This window comes from Anguilla anguilla, chromosome 6 (assembly GCF_013347855.1).
Source record: "Anguilla anguilla isolate fAngAng1 chromosome 6, fAngAng1.pri, whole genome shotgun sequence".
Lineage (NCBI taxonomy): Eukaryota > Metazoa > Chordata > Actinopteri > Anguilliformes > Anguillidae > Anguilla > Anguilla anguilla.
In genome coordinates this window covers 31,187,272-31,210,254 of record NC_049206.1, presented here as the reverse complement: position 1 = coordinate 31,210,254, position 22,983 = coordinate 31,187,272, and positions in this window count along the sequence as shown.

Genomic DNA, 22,983 nt, shown 5'->3' with positions numbered 1-22,983 from the left:
AGGCGTGCCCGGAGGGCCCTGCTGCGTTCCGGAGCCAGGATAAATCAACAGGCCAACCTTCATCATACCACGGCTCCATGATATCACCAGGCTCAGCGAGTGTGACTATCCTCCTGGGACATCCCTCTGAAGGTAGACTCCTGCAAGTTGGCTCCTTTGTTCATTGGGCCCTTCCCCATCGCCAAGGTGATCAGCCCAGTCGCAGTGTGCCTGAAACTGCCCCCCACCCTCTGCCGTATCCACCCCACATTCCACGTCACGGATCAAACCCCTCATCTGCAACCCCCTCTGCCCTGCCCCCAAGCCCCCTCCTCTCCCCCGCCTCATCGATGGTGCTGAAACCTACATGGTACGTCACCTGCTGGATGTCTGCCGGCAGGGTCGTGGTCTCCAGTACCTCATGGATTGGGAGGGCTACAGTCCTGAGGAGAGGTGTTGGGTCCCTGCTCGGGACATCCTGGACCCCACACTCATCCGGGACTTCCACAAGCACCATCCCGTACCACTAATTGGGACGTCAGGAGGCGCCCATAGGAGGGGGGGGTACTATCAGGACTCCTACATTAACTTTTGTTTTTATGCCCCTGCTGATCATGTCTGGCCTTGCAGGGGTCTTGCATTTTCTTCTGTGTATTTACCTGTGCCAGTGATCTGTTCCCCTTCGTCATTGTTGCCACCTTTTCCCTATTGTTCCGCCCTCGTTACACACCATTTCTCAGTTGACTCTGTCTATGTAAACCCTGCCCTGTCAAGCATTATTTGTCACAGGTTCTCTGTCCGTATCAGCCTTTGTGTAATAGGGGTTATGTTGAACGTGACCAAACCGGAAAACAGGTCTCCTGACTTCCACCAGTCAACACGGTCAAGGTAGCCGCTGTCGCTAAATGAGCTGAAAATGAACTAAGGTTGATGGAGAATTTACTTTGTATATAACCTATTACTCTGTCTGAACTTGAAATTATTGGTGTCCTATTTTATTTCCATATATGAAATTTTCGTGAATAGGGGAAAATGTCTTTTTCAAGACAATTAACGTGTCAGAAGTGGGCTAATACTAATAGTGATTTCTGCTGTATACCTCAGTGTGCAATGTCAGGGAACTTCAACTCTGCTCTAAGTTTCCACCACTTTCCAACACTCAAAAAATTGAAACATTGACTTTAATTAAATTTATTTTGTCAACAGGTTCCACATAATTTTGTTAGGTTAGTTAACATTTTTGCTTTTAAGGTCATCTAAGTTAATGAACTTGTATTACAGTAACACAATGATTGTGAATTGTGCCAACTAAAAAAAATAACTTCTGATCAACAAGAGATATTTAAGCCTACCCAAATTAAGTCAGTTATGTTATATGGACTTAAAGAATATATTTACAGGCTACATATTTTACATTTTTCAACATAGATATTATTTGTAGTAGTAAAATAATACATTTAAGTTCAATTAATTAAAACATTAGGTTTTCATCCAATTTATTTTTTACTTATTAGTTTGACATAATTCTAGTTTGTCAACAGGTTCCACACAAATGAATTTGGTACACCCAACAAATTTTTGTTATTTCCTTTATTCACCAACACAGCACTTATTCAGTTAACATTCTGGTGCACTTGGTCCAAAAAAACAATAGAGTAACATTTTTGGCACCATAAGTGTAACACATATAATTAGAGCTGCACTATTAGTCGATTAATCAATGACAGAAAATTAATCGCCAACTATTTTGATGAATCGATTGTTTTGAGTCAAAAAAAAATGCTAAAATTCTCTGGTTCCAGTTTCTTAAATGTGAATATTTTCTGGTTTCTTTAGTCCTCTATGACAGTAAACTGAATATCTTTGGGAATATCTTTGGACTGTTGGTCGGGACAAAATAAAACACTTTAGGTTGCACCTTGGTGTATAAAATGTCAGAAAATGGTCAAAATGTCAATCAGTTTCCCAAAGCCCAAACAACTAATCGACTAATAGGAAAAATAATCGACAGATTATAATAATAATAATAATAATAATTTTTAAAAAACAATCGTTAGTTGCAGCCCTACATATACTAAACCATACTTTCAGTTGGCAACATTATGGTGCAGCATGGTCCAACACTAACAGTTGTAAACTGCCTTGATGCAGCATAAAAATCCAACAAAATATCCCTTTATTTGTCAATATTATGGTCTAACAATACAACAGGCTTGCAGTTTTCAAATTTTTTTTGTAACAGCATAATGGTCTAACCATCTAACAACACACTTGACGCTGTCAACATTTATTTTAGCATTGTGGGGGGAAAAAACCTGAGATGCAAACATTTTAACAAACATGTCAACTCGTGTTGCAGCATTCTGTTAAAGTAGTGTTTGTTTTGCCAGTATATGCAAGACGGTCTGACAATCCAACTTCCTTGCAGTTGTTTTTGGTGCAGCTTGGTGTTACAAAGTCCGCAAAATATACATTCAGTTGTCAACAATTTTGGTGCTGCATGGTCTCTCAATTCCACATCCTTTCACTTGTCACTTAGTAGTACCACTAGACTACCACTTTTTACTTATGGTAGTAGTTTTCCAAAAGTTTGCCAAATCATTGGTTATTTTTCTCACATGTAGTTTTTCCCTGCTCTCCTATTTTCAAACAGGTAATGGTAATCATTTTATTCAGTTTTGGCCCAAAATATAATTTTGCCTATTCCACAGAACATTCAGCATCCAAATCAAATGGTTGGCTCATTCATACAGTTGGTTCTTGAGCATCTGTACCTTGGTTGAGAGTCTGCAAGCATACAGGTGAAGGAAGACCTTCTGAAGTACTTCAAAGAAGGCTTTCAGTTCCTGAGGATAACTGAGGTTCAGTGCATATATTACACCCATTAAGAGTGCACATGCAGATGCGATGTCTCCCAAGTCATGCAGAACTTCAACACCCTCGATCACTATTCCAACATCGGCTGGAGGAGTGGTGGCATCACCTCCCTCAACATTGATGCTGTAGATGCCAAGGATAACTTTGAAGCTCCCTCGAAACAGCTGTAGCATCGGAATCCTTTACATAGGAGAGAAAGAAAGGACAAAACCAAACTATGAAATCACACACAGATTTTGCAGAATTCTAAAGAGTAACTTTTGCATTTCAGGTTTCCCTTACATAATAGTTTAATGAAAATAGCATGATACTTCAAACAGTGCTATGTGTATAAGAATAACAAGATGAAGCAGTGCTGGGTGATTCTATCAAACCTGATATAATTTGATATTATTTAACATACACTCACCAAGCACTTTATTAGGAACACAAGTGCAATCTAACACAATCCAATACAACAGCTCTGCCATACATTTTTACTTTTACTAAGCTTAGACATTTTATATGAGTAAAATACTCCTTTTCAGGGGCAATTTCAGAGAATCCACAAACATGAGAGTTGAATGTGGGAAATGACAATGTTTGCTGTGATGTCTCTCTGTTATGGACTCTACAGATGTGTCACCTGAGCGCATTCCATGACTTAAATGTACATGGACAACTAATATATGGGCAAGGATATGGGTGCCTGCCCCCATAATGTGGATGTTTTAACCTATAATGTTTAAGTAACTGGCCCCTAGTTGAGGTCTTTGAACTGCAACCTTTATTCAAATCTGGGGAAAAACAACAACAAAGTGATATCAGTAAAGGAAACTTAACTTGTAAAACAGTTTTCTTTAGAAAAGTCTGACTGTTAACATACCGCGCGCAAGCTCAGCAGTGCCGTCTACACCACATCGAAGAAGGAGAGAGCAGATAAAGGCTATCACAGCCAGGATCTGAAATTCAACATGTTAACAGGAGCCATCAACTAATGAAATTCATTACTTGCTTTTAAGAGAACTAGAGATCTAAAAATAAATAAGCTATTCAAAACGAGAGCAAGAGAATGAAGCTGTCATCTAATAAATGTTTCTAAAAATAAAAATACTGACAGCCCGATTCGCAGTTAAGTAGCTAGTTGTGATCATACCTGTTATGAGTACAGCGCCTTGGCCAGACAGGAGGGAGCACAAATCAATGAACCATCATTCAGGACCTGAAATATTGCAACATGATGATTACAAAAAGAGATAAAATAAACCAAAATAAATTTATAAAGATGTTAACAGATTAATTATTGGTGCACTTTTTACAATACTTACTTACTTTCTACAATAGATAAATTTCCTTCAAGCCTGCTTTTATATCATTCCAATCACTCAACCCAATTAAAAAATAATTTAAAAAAAGAAGAAAAAAAGAAAATACTTCATAGTCTAAATAAATGTGCAAAGTAAACTTTCAAATTCACCACAAATAAGTAGATGGGTGCTGCCCTACTGCTTTGAAATAGAAGATGAGTGCCATGCAGTGTCACAGCTAACCATGCCTCAGGTCCACAAATGGGTACCTTTCCCAGTTTTTATCTGTGTTGAATGCAAAAAGATGCCTTCAATTAGTTTATTTCAATTAGAAAATATGATATGAACAACCTTCTTTTTGGCTAAAGATACATTGACTTTATCCATATCGAGCAAGTATAGTAAAATATCACAGCAAGTCCGATACAATATACCATAGCCGGGCCCCTAAACACATTCTTTTCAACTGCAAATCAAAAATTCACTACAAATGCAACTCAGCGATGTGAGAAACTTCACTTACTGGCTAAATGAACTGTAGATTTTTTTTGTTGTGGTCACTTCAATTGCCCAACATTTATTTAGGCACTTGATTTCTGTAGCTGTAACTCAAAACAAAATTCATACCAATGGTGAACTGTGGCAATACCTATTTCTAGTCTTCACTGACAGCACAACATTGCTGGACCACAATACATAGCTTCTCATTAGGCCTATGGCATTAACTGTCTGTATCACACTTGAAAAATAAGGACAAAAACCTCCTTTAGCTAATCATTGTAAAAAAATGTGTTGCACCTTTTAATAAAATGTAATACAAAAACAAAACGGTTAGCTTAGAGTTAAAATACTTACATATAACGTTATCGCGGGTGCGATTCATTTTTGTAAATTCAGAGAGGGAAAAAGAGGCACACTAAATTTCGTAATTTTGTAGCATTAAATTTACCTAAAACCCATGTCTGCTCTGTGACGCGGCACTCTTTCTTCCATTTATATTAGCATAATAGCCTACACAACTTTAGGCTAATAGCGGTTCATTCAAGTTCATAAACACTACAAACGTAACGTATTGGCCGAATACAAGACAACCCTAATTATAAGACGTGAGCAGAATGTGAGGTGGTAACTTTACCTCAAGCCTACAGCCACTTACTGGTGCTTTATTTCAGTAAGTTACGTGTAACGTTACACTGACTTTTGGTCCGCTAACAGAATAGCCCAAAATAATTATATATTTATTTTAGCAGTGTGAAGCTAGCGACAGTAAGGACTTTCGCGCGGGTCTGAAAATTTCAGACGATAAAACCACTGTTACGTTCAACAAAATGAAATTAATTAATGACAAATCGGACTGCAGTTGTCCTAAAATATGAACTATTCGTTTTCTATTTGTACAATATTAAAACAACTTTGATATTAAACACAGACATTGTAAAACCATTCACAAAACTAATATTAATTACAAACAAATATGTCTTCTTTTTTTCTATTTTTTTCCCTACATTTTTAACAATGACAATGCAAAAATTTAAAAGGAGAATTGAAGATAAAATACACCCATTACTTTTAATTATTATTGCAATATCTAATACAACATTACATCAGTACATGAGTTTAACTGAATGGTAAGGGAAGAATTAGAGTAATTTAAAATGCATTACTTCAACATTCTATGCTACCTTGTAACATCAACTATCCGCTGTTTCATTCAATTAAGTTCAAATTGCTTTCTGATACTATAACAGATAACATGCTCTGCTGCCTACCCTGGACACGTTGTCTCAAAGATATGGGGGTGTTTTGAATACCTTGGACCCTCCACTCTTCAGATATGGTGTCACTTATATCAAATAAGCGTCATAGAAAATGTGGCTGGGGTTTGAACATGCAGTACATAGGCGGATTTCATTCAATTAAATCCCAATTGCTTTCTGATAGCATAACCGATAACATGCTCTGCTGCCTCCCCTGGACATGTTGTCTCAATGAAATGGGGGTGTCTTGAATACCTTGGACCCTCCACTCTTCAGATATGGTGTCACTTATATCAAATAAGCGTCATAGAAAATGTGGCTGGGGTTTGAACATGCAGTACATAGGCGAATTCCATTCAATTAAGTTCAAATTGCTTTCTGATACTATAACAGATAACATGCTCTGCTGCCTCCCCTGGACATGTTGTCTCAATGATATGGGGGTGTCTTGAATACCTTGGACCCTCCACTCTTCAGATATGGTGTCACTTATATCAAATAAGCGTCATAGAAAATGTGGCTGGGGTTTGAACATGCAGTACATAGGCGAATTTCATTCAATTAAGTTCAAATTGCTTTCTGATACTATAACAGATAACATGCTCTGCTGCCTCCCCTGGACATGTTGTCTCAATGATATGGAGGTGTTTTGAATACCTTGGACCCTCCACTCTTCAGATATGGTGTCACGTATATCAAATAAGCGTCATAGAAAATGTGGCTGGGGTTTGAACATGCAGTACATAGGCGAATTCCATTCAATTAAATCCCAATTGCTGTCTAATAGCATAACAGATAACATGCTCTGCTGCCTCCCCTGGACATGTTGTCTCAATGATATGGGGGTGTTTTGAATACCTTGGACCCTCCACTCTTCAGATATGGTGTCACATATCAAATAAGCGTCATAGAAAATGTGGCTGGGGTTTGAACATGCAGTACATAGGTGAATTTCATTCAATTAAATCCCAATTGCTTTCTGATACTATAACAGATAACATGCTCTGCTGCCTCCCCTGGACATGTTGTCTCAATGAAATGGGGGTGGGGGGGGGTGCCAGAGGGAGTGCAAGTCCATACTGCGAGAAAGTAATAGTTCCCGGGGATGAAGGGGACTGTTGGAGTGTGTAGACTCAACTGAATCTTGTTTGCGTCAAATTTGGGAGGAGGCTGACATGCTATACTTTTATGAAAGATTTTCTCTGTAATGTATGCCTTACTTTTCTGAAAATAAAAATATTTATTCACAAAAAATATCTTTTCATGCTTTTTTATTGCTCAGGGGGCTTTCTTGTAATTACACTGTTATTATTACTGTCAGACTAACTACACTGTCTTCCTTTTGCATGCCATTGACCTAATTTCACCTGCATTTGCTGATTTTTCCCTACAATTTAAACATTTTGTTTAGATTCAAACATGTTGGGGGATGGGTAGGGGGAGTTGCCTTCTCACTCTAACAGACACACAGAACAGAATAACTGTCACAACTGTCAGAACCCTTAGAGCTGTCAGAGCTAAGACATATCAGGGCTGCGTTTCCCAGAGTCTCCTTAGCGCTACGTGCGTCGTAAGGTATCCCTTAAGCTCTTCCTTTAGCTCTCGAGCTGTTTCCCAGCGTCTCCCAGCTAAGGTGTACCTTAATTAAGGTATACCTTTAAAAGGGTGGTCTGAGGCACTCGTAAGCTGTCTCTTAGCGATGCGCTCCGCGGTTTCAGCCTTATTATGCCAACATTTTGCTTTTCAAATCGACAGTTGTACTACAGTGCGCATCTAGTAGCACATCTGCATGCGAAAATTACATAGATAGTTTAATATTAACTTTACGAAAATTAATTATCCAATCAACGTTTCTGTGCATAGCACGTCGTGAGAATGTTGTCGTTTTACCTGTCTATCCCCATCATGATGGTAATTAAGTATAGGGCCTATCCATGATACTAATCCAATTTGTGAAAAGAAAAAAAAAGTTTTTTGAATTCATACGTAGTGGCGCTAACTTAGGATATGGCTTTTCTGACTGCATACCCTGTAGAAATTAGTTCGTTTGTGTGTGAGTCAATGATCGCACTGACTTGGAACAAACCGCCGGTTTATTAAGAATATAAAACCTGTGTGTGCAAAAACAACGTTGAGTGAGTCTACTTGCATGACCGAACTAGAACACGTTGATTGGCCTAGCCATAAACACACATACAGGTACAGTGGCTCATAATGGACAAACATAGCCAAATGATCTACATCCCCTTCCTTTAGCTCACACCTCCTATATAAAACAAAATAGCACTGGGTAAATATCAACATTACGGAACATTTTTCTTACCATGTTGTTTTACGATTTTCGGTAAACAACCCAATAATGATATTCTTGGTTAAACTTGATTATCCAACAGCAAATTAAGGTGGATGAACAAATCACTTTAACAGGTAGACCTATTCATAAGGCAGAATTCATCATGGTCAATTTCCACAGACGCGCTTTTGATCATTTTTGCATTGCAGAGAAAAGTTCGCGGGAATCAGTGCAGTGCAGTGATATGCTGCTACAGTTGCCTATATATTGTGTGACAGAAACAAATTAACATTAGACCTTTGTTTCAATAAGAACAAAATAATTCACCCATATGTAGCCTATATCCTTTTCCCTGGGCTTCCACAAAGTCCCAGACTATGGCTTATATGTCCCGATTGATGCTTTTTTAATTTTATCCTTTGTAGCCTATATGTACGTATTTATTGAAACTATCACAACGTCTCGTCTTAACGGACTCTTAAAGAGATTAGCAGATGATCTCTAGTAGGCATAGCTTCCTCTTCTGCAATATTAGATTGATGTAAAATGATTATGACAACACTTGTTATATTAAAACGTCATTCACAAGCCTTTACAAGTGAGACAATCGATTCGCTTGGCATCGATTGATAAACTTTTCAGCACCACAGTGAAGGCCAGCTCCAACTTACGATGTACCTTTAAGTTGTCCCTTAAGAGTTGCCTTAAGGTATAGTCTGGGAAACACTCGTAAAAAAGCGGTTTCCCTTAAGAAGGTATACCTTAAGAACCTTCGTAAAACGTTAAGGTACATCGAAACTCGGAAACGCAGCCCAGGACTATTTGAATTGTCAGAACTTTCAAGACCCAGTTGCTAATATTCAGTACTACATATGGATATCTACGGGGAAGGACTCCGCCACCAGCCTTGTTCATGGCCCCTTTCTAGAATCACTGGAGGACAACACAAGCTGGTCCTTCCACACATCGCTCAGGACCAAAAGGTTAGCTGAACTGTGCTGAACTGAAATGTTTTTTTTTTCCATTTAAATGTATGCCTCATTTAGTTTCTCTCACTCAGTTTGTTTTAGTAATTGGAGACTCACATTTGTGAAGCTTGGTGGATGGGATTGTGACCACATCAAGCGGCTGTCTGTCGTTTGGGTACCTGTGCAACCCCGGAGCATCTGCTTTGGATCTCCAAAGGGAAGTAATGGGGGCAGCAATCCCAGAGGACCCAGATATTGTGTGCCTTCTTGCCCCCAGCAACAACCTAACTGTCAGGGCGGGGCGCGGGAATGGACCCAAAAGCAGAGTGCCAAAAACACAAAACTCCAAAATGGGGAAAACAAAAGACTTTAATGCAAAGAACAGGGAACAAAGGGAACAGAAAGCCTCGCATGGCGGTTATGAAAAAACAAAGAAAACCTCAAAAACGCAGAAAAACAAAAATACAAAAATCCCAAAAAATGCAGAGAACAGAGTAGACAAGGAGCAGGCAGGCTACGAAAGGCAAGGAACAGGCACGCAGGTAACAAAGCCACAAACAGGCATACAGGCAGGAACAGAACCGCAAGAATCCAGCGCCTGAGTGAGGGAAGAGGGAGACTTAAATAGAAGCGACGCAGACGAGACACAGGAGGGCACAATGAACAATCAGGCCACAGAGAGGGAAGGGAACACGAGACAATCAGTAACTAATAATGGGATAATGGGAAACAATAAAACAATTAACCGGACACAAAGCAGGGGTGCCGCCATCTGGCGGCCCAACCAGGAATAACAAGGGGGGAAGACACAGAACCCTGACAGTACCCCCCCCCCCCCCCAAGGGACGGCTCCTGACGTCCCAGGAGGCCGACCCTGGGAGGGGGTGAACTGGAGGGCGGGGACAGGAAAACAGAACTCAGGAACCCGGGAGACAGGAAACTCAGGGCTGGGCAGGACCCGGGCGACAGGAAACTCAGGGCTGGGCAGGACCTGGGCGACAGGAAACTCAGGGCTGGACAGGAGACTGAGGGCAACAGGAGACTCAGGGCTGGAACAGAACTCGGGCAACAGGAGACTCAGGACTTGGGCGACAGAAAACTCAGGGCTGGACAGGACTCGGGCGACAGGAGACTCAGGGCTGGACAGGACTCGGGCAACAGGAGACTCAGGACTCGGGCGACAGGAAACTCAGGATCCAGACAGGACTCGGGCGACAGGAGACTCAGAGCTGGACAGAACCTGGGCGACAGGAAACTCAGGGCCCGGACTCGGGCGACACAGGAAACTCAGAACTCGGGCTCGGGCGACTCGGAAAAACAGAACCCGAACTCGGGCGACTGGGAAAAACAGAACCCGGACTCGGGCGACTCGGAAAAACAGAACCCGGACTCGGGCGACAGAAAACTCAGAACTCAGAACCCCGGACTCGGAAAAACCAGGGGACTCGGAAAAACCAGGGGACTCGGAAAAACCAGGGGACTCGGAAAAACCAGGGGACTCGGAAAAACCAGGGGACTCGGACAGGGGCAAGGCAGACATACAGGACTGGACTGGGGCGAGGTAGACACAGGACTGGACTGGGACTAGACGAGACAGTACACTGGACAGTAACGAGATGGGGCAAGACAAAACACTGGACTGGATTGGACAAGACTGAAGGAAAAACGGACTGACAGATACAGGCACAACACCAGGAAACCTACACAGACAGACAAAGGGACAAGCAGGCGGGGAGGCACACAGCGACACCGACCGACACACAAAGGGACAGGCAGACAGGGAAGGAGAGGGGTGAGCCCAAAGACTGACACAGGGACTGACACAAGGGCAAACAAGACAAAAAACACGCGGACTGGCACACAGACAGACAGGCAGACAGGCGGGCAAACACATTGGCCGATGGGCCGACGGCCTGGGGGGCAGACAAACAGGCCAACAAACTGGCTGACACACATGCGGGTAAACTGACAGACAAACAGACGGGCAGACAACTAGACAGGGGGGCCGGGGAACACACGGACGCACGGTTGGGAACACTGGAGGGTGCGGGAACATTGGGTGGAGCACAGACACTAGGGGGCGCGACTACACCGGGGGACAAGGGAGCCGGAACTACAGGGGGCGCCAAAGCTACAGGGGGCGCCGGAGCACTGGGCAGGACAGGAGCACTGGGCAAGACAGGAGACAGGGACACAGACCCCAGCTGCAGGGAACCCGGCTGGGCCGGAGACAGGAACGCGGACCCCAGCCGTAGGGAACCTGGCTGGGCAGGAGGCCTCTCCTGGGCGCGGGGCGAAGCGTGAGGCTTCTCCAGGGCGCGGGGCGAAGCAGGAGGCTGCTCCCGGGGAGCGGCGGGCCGAGCAGGCGACGAAGGCCCCTGTGGGAGGACAGGCAGGGCAGGCGGCGAAGGTCCCTGCTGGGCGACAGGCAGGGCAGGCGGCGAAGGCCCCTGCTGGGAGACAGGCAGGGCAGGCGGAGAAGGCCCCTGCTGGGCGACAGGCAGGACAGGGGGCTTCTCTGGGACGCGGGGCCGAGAAGGCAGCTCCTGCGGAACGGCGGGCCGGGCAGGCAGCTCCTGCGGGACGGCGGGCCGGGCAGGCAGCTCCTGCGGGACGGCGGGCCGGGCAGGCAGCTCCTGCGGGACGGCGGGCCGGGCAGGCAGCTCCTGCGGGACGGCGGGCCGGGCAGGCAGCTCCTGCGGGACGGCGGGCCGGGCAGGCAGCTCCTGCGGGACGGCGGGCCGGGCAGGCAGCTCCTGCGGGACGGCGGGCCGGGCAGGCAGCTCCTGCGGGACGGCGGGCCGGGCAGGCAGCTCCTGCGGAACGGCGGGCCGGGCAGGCAGCTCCTGCGGGACGGCGGGCCGGGCAGGCAGCTCCTGCGGGACGGCGGGTCGGGCAGGCAGCTCCTGCGGGACGGCGGGCCGGGCAGGCAGCTCCTGCGGGACGGCGGGCCGGGCAGGCAGCTCCTGCGGGACGGCGGGCCGGGCAGGCAGCTCCTGCGGGACGGCGGGCCGGGCAGGCAGCTCCTGCGGGACGGCGGGCCGGGCAGGCAGCTCCTGCGGGACGGCGGGCCGGGCAGGCAGCTCCTGCGGGACGGCGGACCGGACAGGCAGCTCCTGCGGGACGGCGGACCGGACAGGCAGCTCCTGCGGGACGGCGGGCCGGGCAGGCAGCTCCTGCGGGACGGCGGGCCGGGCAGGCAGCTCCTGCGGGACGGCGGGCCGGGCAGGCAGCTCCTGCGGGACGGCGGGCCGGGCAGGCAGCTCCTGCGGGACGGCGGGCCGGGCAGGCAGCTCCTGCGGGACAACTGGCAGGGCCGGGCAGGCAGCTCCTGCGGGACAACTGGCAGGGCCGGGCAGGCAGCTCCTGCGGGACAACTGGCAGGGCGGGCGGCTCCGGCGGGATGGCGGGCTCCGGTTCGCTGGGCTGCGAGTACCTCTCCGCCAGAGGGGGCATTTCTGCAACCCCCCGGAGGTACTCGTCCCAGTGCAGGGCCGTAGCGAACAGAACGTCGAAGTCCCCGCACTTGTCCACGCCAGAATACATGAGCCCGCCGTGGAGGGGGTCCCTCATGTTGTCTTTGAAGAGCTGGCACACGATTGACTGGGGCAGGTTGGCCTTAGCGGCCATGGCGCGGAACTCACCCACGTAGTCCAGGAAAGGGCGCGACCCCTGGCATGTTTCGAACAGCCTTTCTGCCCACTGGCTACTGGACAGGGGAGCCCGTTCCATGGCCGGACCTGGGTCGGAGGCCTCCCCAGCCCCCACCGGCTTGCTCCACACCGGTGGCATGGCCAGCAAAAAACAAACAACCCTGAGGAGAGAAAAAAAAAGGGGGGAAGAAAAAAAAAAAAAAAAAAACTCTGCTGGGTCCAGTTCTGGCTGGATTCTTCTGTCAGGGCGGGGCACGGGAATGGACCCAAAAGCAGAGTGCCAAAAACACAAAACTCCAAAATGGGGAAAACAAAAGACTTTAATGCAAAGAACGGGGAACAAAGGGAACAGAAAGCCTCGCAGGGCGGTTATGAAAAAACACAAAGAAAACCTCAAAAACGCAGAAAAACAAAAATACAAAAATCCCAAAAAATGCAGAGAACAGAGTAGACAAGGAGCAGGCAGGCTACGAAAGGCAAGGAACACGCACGCAGGTAACAAAGCCACAAACAGGTAACAGAACCACAAACAGGCATACAGGCAGGAACAGAACCGCAAGAATCCAGCGCCTGAGTGAGGGAAGAGGGAGACTTAAATAGAAGCGACGCAGACGAGACACAGGAGGGCACAATGAACAATCAGGCCACAGAGAGGGAAGGGAACACGAGACAATCAGTAACTAATAATGGGATAATGAGAAACAATAAAACCATTAACCGGACACAAAGCAGGGGTGCCGCCATCTGGCGGCCCAACCAGGAATAACAAGGGGGGGAAGACACAGAACCCTGACACTAACAACCAGCAGAACCATTGAGGGAGCTGCAAAAGATTTTAAATCGTTGCTTCAGGCTATACTCTACCACTGGCCAAAGGTACAGTGAATGTAAAAAGTACAATGTAAATCAATATGATAAACTTTCATACTTCTTCATTCTACCATGTGAGATTCCTTGTCCATATCATCCAGAGTGTCAATTGAAATAAGCAGATAATGCAACCAGAGGTGCAGAAATTAAGCATAATTACATTGTGGCTAAACAGCACATTGCATAGACGGATCATTTTGATAATTTTCATACAGGCATTTGTGCTGGACTTTCCACCTCGGTTAACGGTTGACTGGAGCCACCAGGAGATGCTGAGGAATGAATATCACCGCACTGCAGCATGCCTGAGTGTGCCCTACAAAGAAATTGTAGGGTACTTTCCCACAAAGGCACTAGATCAGTGGAGCAAGGCTGGGGTATGAAAAGTTATTTGTACTCAAAAATAACAAGGAGAAACTACTTTGGAAATAACTAGGTATATATATATATATATATATATATATATATATATATATATATATATATATATATATATATATATATAATGCTAAATGTGACATACTGCAAATTGTTGCATCTGACTTTTTTAAACAGGTCCATCTGAATGACAATGTTGGCATGCCCATGTTAGCAGAAATCATATGGTGCTATGCCTACATGCAGCTCTATGTTCCCTCTACCAATGGGCCAACCCTACAAACCCCACCTCCAGCCCCGCCTAATCGCTTCATTTCAACCCTAGTGGTGAAGGGTGAAGTTAAAATTCCTGCAGGAAAAGACACCATGCAGTGGGCAGAGGTTCATAAGGGCAGAGTCAGAAGGACAGAGGCAGATGTCCAGTTTCAGGAATTTCGCAGGGTAAGTTTTTTGTTTTCTTTTAAAGAGTAACTTTTCTTATTTATCAAGGATTTATATTATGTCCATTAAAAAATATACTGTAGAACTCATTGACTTATACCATCAATACATGTGTATAATTATAGGGTATTGGTGGCAGTGTTTGCCATGTACTTGGCACTGCGATCATAATCGATCCCAAGGTGATCAGGGTGCAGCAGAGGTGTAGGGAGACATCAGAGCGAGGAGGACAGGACAAGAAGGAGAGAGCAAGGAGAAAGGCAAGGGTCAAAAACAGAACCCAGGGAAACAAGCAAAATTCTCAGGGAAAACATGCTGTTAAAGGGTGTGCTAAGGTAGTTCATATAGTCTGCACAAAGAAAAATGAATTGAGACTTAAGAATAGAAAAGCAAATGAAATGGGAAAAGCATTGTGTGGAGTGGAAGTAGAATTTGGGCGTGGGCTAGAATACCAAGAGGGGGTTGTGCTTGGACAGCAAATTACATTTGCAGTGAATGAGGGAGCAGGGATCAAGTGAAAGAGAGGATGTGACAATGTTTTATGGAGTGTGTGAAGAAGGGCATAGTGGAGAAGTGGGAAAATTTAAAAAAATAAACCAACGGTCGAAGTTATGTGGTGGAAGCAAACAAGCAGTCAAACATCGCATATTTAAAGGAAAAAAAATGCACAAATTGGATATTTTTGAAATTGGAAATGCCATTCATGTAGTTAAAACAAAAAACAGCAGGGTTTTATTTAATAAAAAATTTTGGACAGAGGTGGCAAAAACTCTACAATAGCCCTACAAGCCCCCCTGTGCATCAAGTCGAAGCATTAAACTACTACGTCAAATTTGGTTCAGCAATAAAGGGAACATAAAGACCTTAGTCTATTCAATGGAACAAAACACACAGAGTAAGACTCATTTTGAAGAGAGATAGACACAGATAATAAACTATAATCATGATGCAAATGTTATCCAAAAAACAAAGGAAGTCAGAAATGAAAAGCAAAAACGAAAAATTATACCAAAACAATATGGGGAAGATTGGATTACAGAACTACCAATAAAAGTTTCAAAATATTTTTGTGTTTGCAAATCCCCAAACAAGAGCAAAAGGCCAATGCTAGCCTGTGATATCTGTGGAAACTGGTATCATTTCCAATGTGTGGGCATATCAGATAGTGATAGTCAGATGAACTTTGATTCTATTGGGTTTATTTGTAGCTCTAATGCCTGTAAAATCCAGTTAGAGCCAACGAAGACAGGTTATATGTTAAGAAGGGGGGGGTGTAATTTGTTAACCAATCTGAAAAATGGTAATGCTGAAATACAAATAGAAATTGCAAATACCAAAAATACTATTAATAAACCAATAGGACAAACACAGGAACCACAGAAAGATTTCATATTACTGGATGATATAAAAACAGTCCAACAAGAACTACAGGTAATAAACAAGGTTGAAACAACACAACTGGAGGAAAACGCATTTGATTGTATGGATGCGCAGAGCAACAAGAATAATATTAATATAGTAAATAATGAAGCTGAAGATCAAGAACTATTAATTAGTGAGGAATATATGAAATGCGTTTTGTCTAATGAGGCAACAATTGGAGAATTCCATATTTCTGTTCCTGATGACACCTATTTCAAAATACCTTCTGAGTCCTGGACAAAATTACTGAATATGAGAAATGGGTGATATTTTGAAAAGTATTCATGGCAGTCAATATTTGTGAGTAAGATAAATAAATCAAATCCATATTGCACCATTGTCTTTAAGAGCCATTCATTTTGCACAGCCAAGATAAGGAGGAAAAAAGCACCATATCTAACAATAAAAGGCTATTGTTCCCAAAAGTCATGTGGGATGCAAGAGACTGTAACTGCATATGATGCAGAGGAGCCAATATTTGGCGTGTATTACACAGGGCAGATATTACATGCTGGCAACACACTGAAAGCAAGGCCAAGGCCTTTCAGGGCTCCTGAGAGGGTAGCAATAGCTGCAGCTATGGAAAATAGCTCAGCGTATAAATTATATAATGACCGGCTAGGCACTGCTGATCTGAAATCCTTGGCTGCACAGAATAGGACTGGTATAGGGACAGATATCGCAGTCTTCCGGAAAATCAAATCTGAGCAACATCTGAAAACTTTCTTGGATATTGATGAAATGAAGGCACTCAAACTTTTGAAAGAAAAATTAGAACATGAAGATTTGAATAACTGTCACTTAAAATGATTTGTCCACCTCATTCAGCTATCACCGCTTAATGTAGTCTGTTTTACAGAGGGAGGTATACATTTATGGCTGAGATGTCCCAGAGCACTCCAGTATTTTGGGATGCAACTGGTGGTATCATTAAATCAAAAATCAATAAAAAATGCATTTTATTCTATGAAATTATAGTTTGTACACCAGCAGTACCACACTTATCAGCTCCTGTTGCATGTATGGTAACTGATGAGCATACTCAAAGTTCTGTAGAACATTTCTTATGTACAATCAGAAACCAGGAGCGGAAATTGTTTCAAAGTAACACATTACCAGTCCAAATGACTAGTGATAGGTCCCTTGTACTTTTGCAGGCATCTATGCAAGTCTTTAACAACGATAATATGGACACATATCTCCAGCGTTGTTGGAGGATCGTAACGGGAAGTGCTACACAGAAAGATTTAAGTTTCTGCATAATTCGCTCTTGCAAAAGTCACCTAATGCGACAAGCAAGTGATTTATGTAAGAAACAATACAGTGGAAAAGATGACCGGTATAAAGTTGGAATGTACATATTCAGCCTTCTTGTTAATTCCAACACTCTTGAGGATATGCGTGCAATAATATATGATGTTTGTGTTATTTTGGGTAACAGAGGCCATTCTTTCATAATATCAGAGAGCATCAGTAAACTTAAAACAAGAGTAATGAAAATAAGCAGCAGTAAGTATAAAGAGCTGAACTCCCCAATTGAACAAACCTTTGATGCATTACCTGATATGACAAAATCACCATTCTCAAAATACTTTGACAGTGTTTGGGCTGAGTCAAAAATTCAGTCAAGAACACTGAAAATATGGATTTAAATGGGAAAAATCATTACTTTGGACCTATTCTATTGGATAAACTTTTAAAAAATTTCCTCCCAGTAATTGCAATCTGGTCAGACCTGCTTTCAGGAAATTTGTCACGGTTTTCAAGTTCATATGAAGATAAGACACCACATGTTAACAAAACCACTTCAATTTCAGAGGTCACCTTCAAGAATACAAAAACATTATTCTTAAACAACAAAAAACACAGGCTTGATGAATGCATAGAGAAGCTATACAATTTGTATAGAGCCAGAGAACGGGAATTCTGTGAGAAAATAAAAATAAAAACAAGAAAAAGGAGACATTTTTTTAAAGAGCCAGAAGAAGCCTGGGATAAAAAGAAAAAAGTCCCAAAACACCTTTGAAGGTCTTTCCAGAAGCCACCGCAGAAAAAAAACAAAATGTTTTACCTCAATACGCGGACCAAAGAATTGGAAACATCTAACGCTTTACTGTCTAAAATATGCAAATTTTCTAATAAGTCCTCAAACTGTTGGTTTAACTCCTCAATGCAAAGCTTCCTGAATCTTAAATCAATACAGTTCTGCTTGAATACAATAGGTCCACAATACATGACAAGAATTCCACAGAAATTTTATTAAATGCTACGCCATGCTGTCCAAAACCCTGGTTATTCATTTTCACCCAATGAAATTCATCTTGTTTTGATAGAGCTAAATTCCTGCATTCAGTCACTGCCATTCAACAACCAAAATGACCCATTAGATTTAATTTATCCATTCATGGAATGGGTACATGAACTGAACATAAATTCAGCAGTTGAGGTCATGTATATTGACAAGCGTGAATCATGCCAGACTACTGAAAATATTTTCCAGGATTTACACAGCACTTCTGTTTTTAATATTCCCATACTGACGACACAAAGTTCTTTGAGTGACCTTTTTTTGAAAACACTAAAAACAGAAGCAAACAAGCAATGCACAAGATGTCAAAAACAGCTGTTCAGAGAAAGTTTATGGGTAACTCCTCCTGACATTATGGTGCTTCATGTTTCTCGTGCCTGTGAAGATGGGGTATCACTGCTGCGAACACCCGTTTTTCCATCTGAGGTGATTGACATTCCTGTTGTAGGAAGCAGAGATACAGCCTAAAGTCTATAATATGCCATGCAGGAAGATCCTCTTTAATTGGCCATTACTGGTCTGTTCTTATCACAGACAGAGCAAAAATATGTGCCAATGATAAATACATACACTTTGCTAACAGTAATGAGGACACCACTGCAGTCATATTTTTTATGGAAAAAGAAGGAAGTGTAATGGAAAATATAAAGGCAGACATCAAAATATCACCTCGATCGCAAAACGACCTTATCATACATTCCCCTTTGAGTGCTGATATGATTGAATCCAGCCATATGAAAAATGAAACTATCCATATCCTACAGTTTCTTACAGACACCAGTGCTATAACAGAATGTCTTGGAAGATTAATTTTGGCTCATCAGCGAACAAATTGCCAACAGTTTAAGCGTACCATATCCAAACTGAATAAAATCAATTTGTGTCAGTCTTCAAGTGCCTTTGAGAACCCAATGCAATATAGGAATGTACTTACCATCATAAATTTAACATCACCTTTTCTTGCAAATGATTTACTGCATTTACATATCCTGTATTCTTTTGAATGCAGCAAATGCAATAATAGTTTAATGCATAGCCAAAATGAAAAAATTACTGTACTTACACCAAGTGGAAGTTCTAAAAAAGCTATTGAAAAATCAATACTGTGTCATGATTCAGTTCCTAAAAAACATGCCTGTACAATTTGTAGACATGAAGGCAACCTTGAATTGAAAAGGGTGCATAAAAAGCATTTACCAAAAACTATGCTTGTGCTTGCAAAATGGTCTGAAAATGAAATTGATGAACGATTTACCATGTCCTCAATTTATAACCAAAAATTATATGAACTTAGAAATATTATGTATTTTGCAAGCCAAAAGCCCTTGGTGCAAACTTGGTAACTTGTAACTTGGTGCAAATTGAAAAATGGAAAGTGGTATAATAAAATGATAATAAACAATGATTTAAGTACATTAAAAAAGATAAATTCAGACTTATCCAAATCTGATTTTTTTCTTGCAGCAAATGAGGTAGAATCATGTGAAAAGCTACATGATATCAAAATTTTCCAGATAAGTCACACATGCACTGACCAATGTCAGAATGAATTTCCTTTTAAAATTAATGAATTGCCACAAAATCCAGGTAGGGATATGCCTAATAATACATCACCAGAGGATCTAGATTTAATTAAAAGTGGAAGATGGTTAAGTGACCAAATAATTGATTCATACTTGGACCTCCTGGAAAAAAAACTTAAAAGAAAATTATGTATTCATGGTCGCTTCAACCTTTGTCAGCCAGAATTTGAATTGTTTATTTTGGGAAAATATAGAGGTTCTCCCAAACATTTCCAAAAGTCAAAGAAACTGGTGGTGCTTTGAAAACATTATAATTCCTTTAAATATCAAATCAACTCATTGGGCTGTGATAATCATTGAAATGCAAAACATAAAAGACAAAGAAAATAATATTACCCTAAAAGTGAAAATTCTTGATTCATTAAAAACATATGAAAATGATATAATTACTGTGCTTTTCTCTCTTCAAAAGTATTTGGTTTTAGAATTGGCATTATTTGGCACAGTTGTGAAATTATCACTAAATTATGAATTCTCCCAAAACTGCCCACTTTTTCACAAGAGATGCAAGTAGCTGTGGATTGTATGTGTGTTTTTTTACAAAAATGTTTTTGTTTGGTAGGAATATTAATTCCTACATTTTTCAACACAGATATGAGGACATATCTGCACTATGAATTAAGTCAACAAGTTTTGCTTTTGTAAGTCACACAAAAAATGTCAAATGTGAAAAATTCTGCTCACTGTTTATAGTTACTGCTTAATGTGAAGGCCAGTTGTACTTCACATCCTGTTACAAGCCCAGGTGTCCAATACTGGCTGTTTCCTGCTATGAAATGTATCATGACCAATGACTATGTGTGTCATATTCTGAGTTCTTAAAGAGATTTTAATGCATTCAAGACTGTTTGACTTGTATGTGCACTTTTAAAAAACTGTATGTATTCAACAGTACTAGCAGAGGATAAGAATACACTATTTGCCGAGAAATTACATGTTCAAACCCCAGGCACATTTTCTATGACGCTTATTTGATATAAGTGACACCATATCTGAAGAGTGGAGGGTCCAAGGTATTCAAGACACCCCCATTTCATTGAGACAACATGTCCAGGGGAGGCAGCAGAGCATGTTATCTGTTGTGCTATCAGAAAGCAATTGGGATTTAATTGAATGAAATTCGCCTATGCACTGCATGTTCAAACCCCAGCCACATTTTCTATGACGCTTATTTGATATAAGTGACACCATATCTGAAGAGTGGAGGGTCCAAGGTATTCAGGACACCTCAATTTCATTCAGACAACATGTCCAGGGGAGGCAGCAGAGCATGTTATCTGTTATGCTATCAGAAAGCAATTGGGATTTAATTGAATGAAATTTGCCTATGTACTACATGTTCAAACCCCAGCCACATTTTCTATGACGCTTATTTGATATAAGTGACACCATATCTGAAGAGTGGAGGGTCCAAGGTATTCAAAACACCCCCATATCATTGAGACAACGTGTCCAGGGGAGGCAGCAGCGCAGTATATATGTTATGCTATCAGAATGCAATTGGGATTTAATTGAATGAAATTCGCCTATGTACTGCATGTTCAAACCCCAGCCACATTTTCTATGACGCTTATTTGATATAAGTGACACCATATGTGAAGAGTGGAGGGTCCAAGGTATTCAAAACACCCCCATATCATTGAGACAACATGTCCATGGGAGGCAGCAGAGCATGTTATCTGTTATAGTATCAGAAAGCAATTTGAACTTAATTGAATTAAATTCGCCTATGTACTGCATGTTCAAACCCCAGCCAAATTTTCTATGACGCTTATTTGATATAAGTGACACCATATCTGAAGAGTGGAGGGTCCAAGGTATTCAAGACACCCGCATTTCATTGAGACAACATGTCCAGGGGAGGCAGCAGCGCAGTATATATGTTATGCTATCAGAATGCAATTGGGATTTAATTGAATGAAATTCGCCTATGTACTGCATGTTCAAACCTCAGCCACATTTTCTATGACGCTTATTTGATATAAGTGACACCATATCTGAAGAGTGGAGGGTCCAAGGTATTCAAGACACCCCCATATCATTGAGACAACATGTCCAGGGGAGGCAGCAGAGCATGTTATCTGTTATGCTATCAGAAAGCAATTGGGATTTAATTGAATGAAATTCGCCTATGTACTACATTTTCAAACCCCAGCCACATTTTCTATGATGCTTATTTGTTAAAAGTGACACCATATCTGAAGAGTGGAGGGTCCAAGGTACTCAAGACACCCCCATTTAATTGAGACAACATGTCCAGGGGAGGCAGCAGAGCATGTTATCTGTTATGCTATCAGAAAGCAATTGGGATTTAATTGAATGGAATTCGCCTATGTACTGCATGTTCAAACCCCAGCCACATTTTCTATGACGCTTATTTGATATAAATGACACCATATCTGAAGAGTGGAGGGTCCAAGGTATTCAAAACACCCCCATATCATTGAGACAACATGTCCAGGGGAGGCAGCAGCGCAGTATATATGTTATGCTATCAGAATGCAATTGGGATTTAATTGAATGAAATTCGCCTATGTACTGCATGTTCAAACCCCAGCCACATTTTCTATGACGCTTATTTGATATAAGTGACACCATATCTGAAGAGTGGAGGGTCCAAGGTATTCAAACCACCCCCATATCATTGAGACAACATGTCCATGGGAGGCAGCAGAGCATGTTATCTGTTATAGTATCAGAAAGCAATTTGAACTTAATTGAATGAAATTCGCCTATGTACTGCATGTTCAAACCCCAGCCACATTTTCTATGACGCTTATTTGATATAAGTGACACCATATCTGAAGAGTGGAGGGTCCAAGGTATTCAAGACACCCCCATTTCATTGAGACAACATGTCCAGGGGAGGCAGCAGAGCATGTTATCTGTTATGCTATCAGAAAGCAATTGGGATTTAATTGAATGAAATTCGCCTATGTACTACATTTTCAAACCCCAGCCACATTTTCTATGACGCTTATTTGATAAAAGTGACACCATATCTGAAGAGTGGAGGGTCCAAGGTATTCAAGACACCCCCATTTCATTGAGACAACATGTCCAGGGGAGGTAGCAGAGCCTGATGTACATGATCCATTGACCTATACTAGCAGTAGAGTTTAGTTAAACCACAACATTTTCTATCAAATTTTCTATCATGTTTATTTG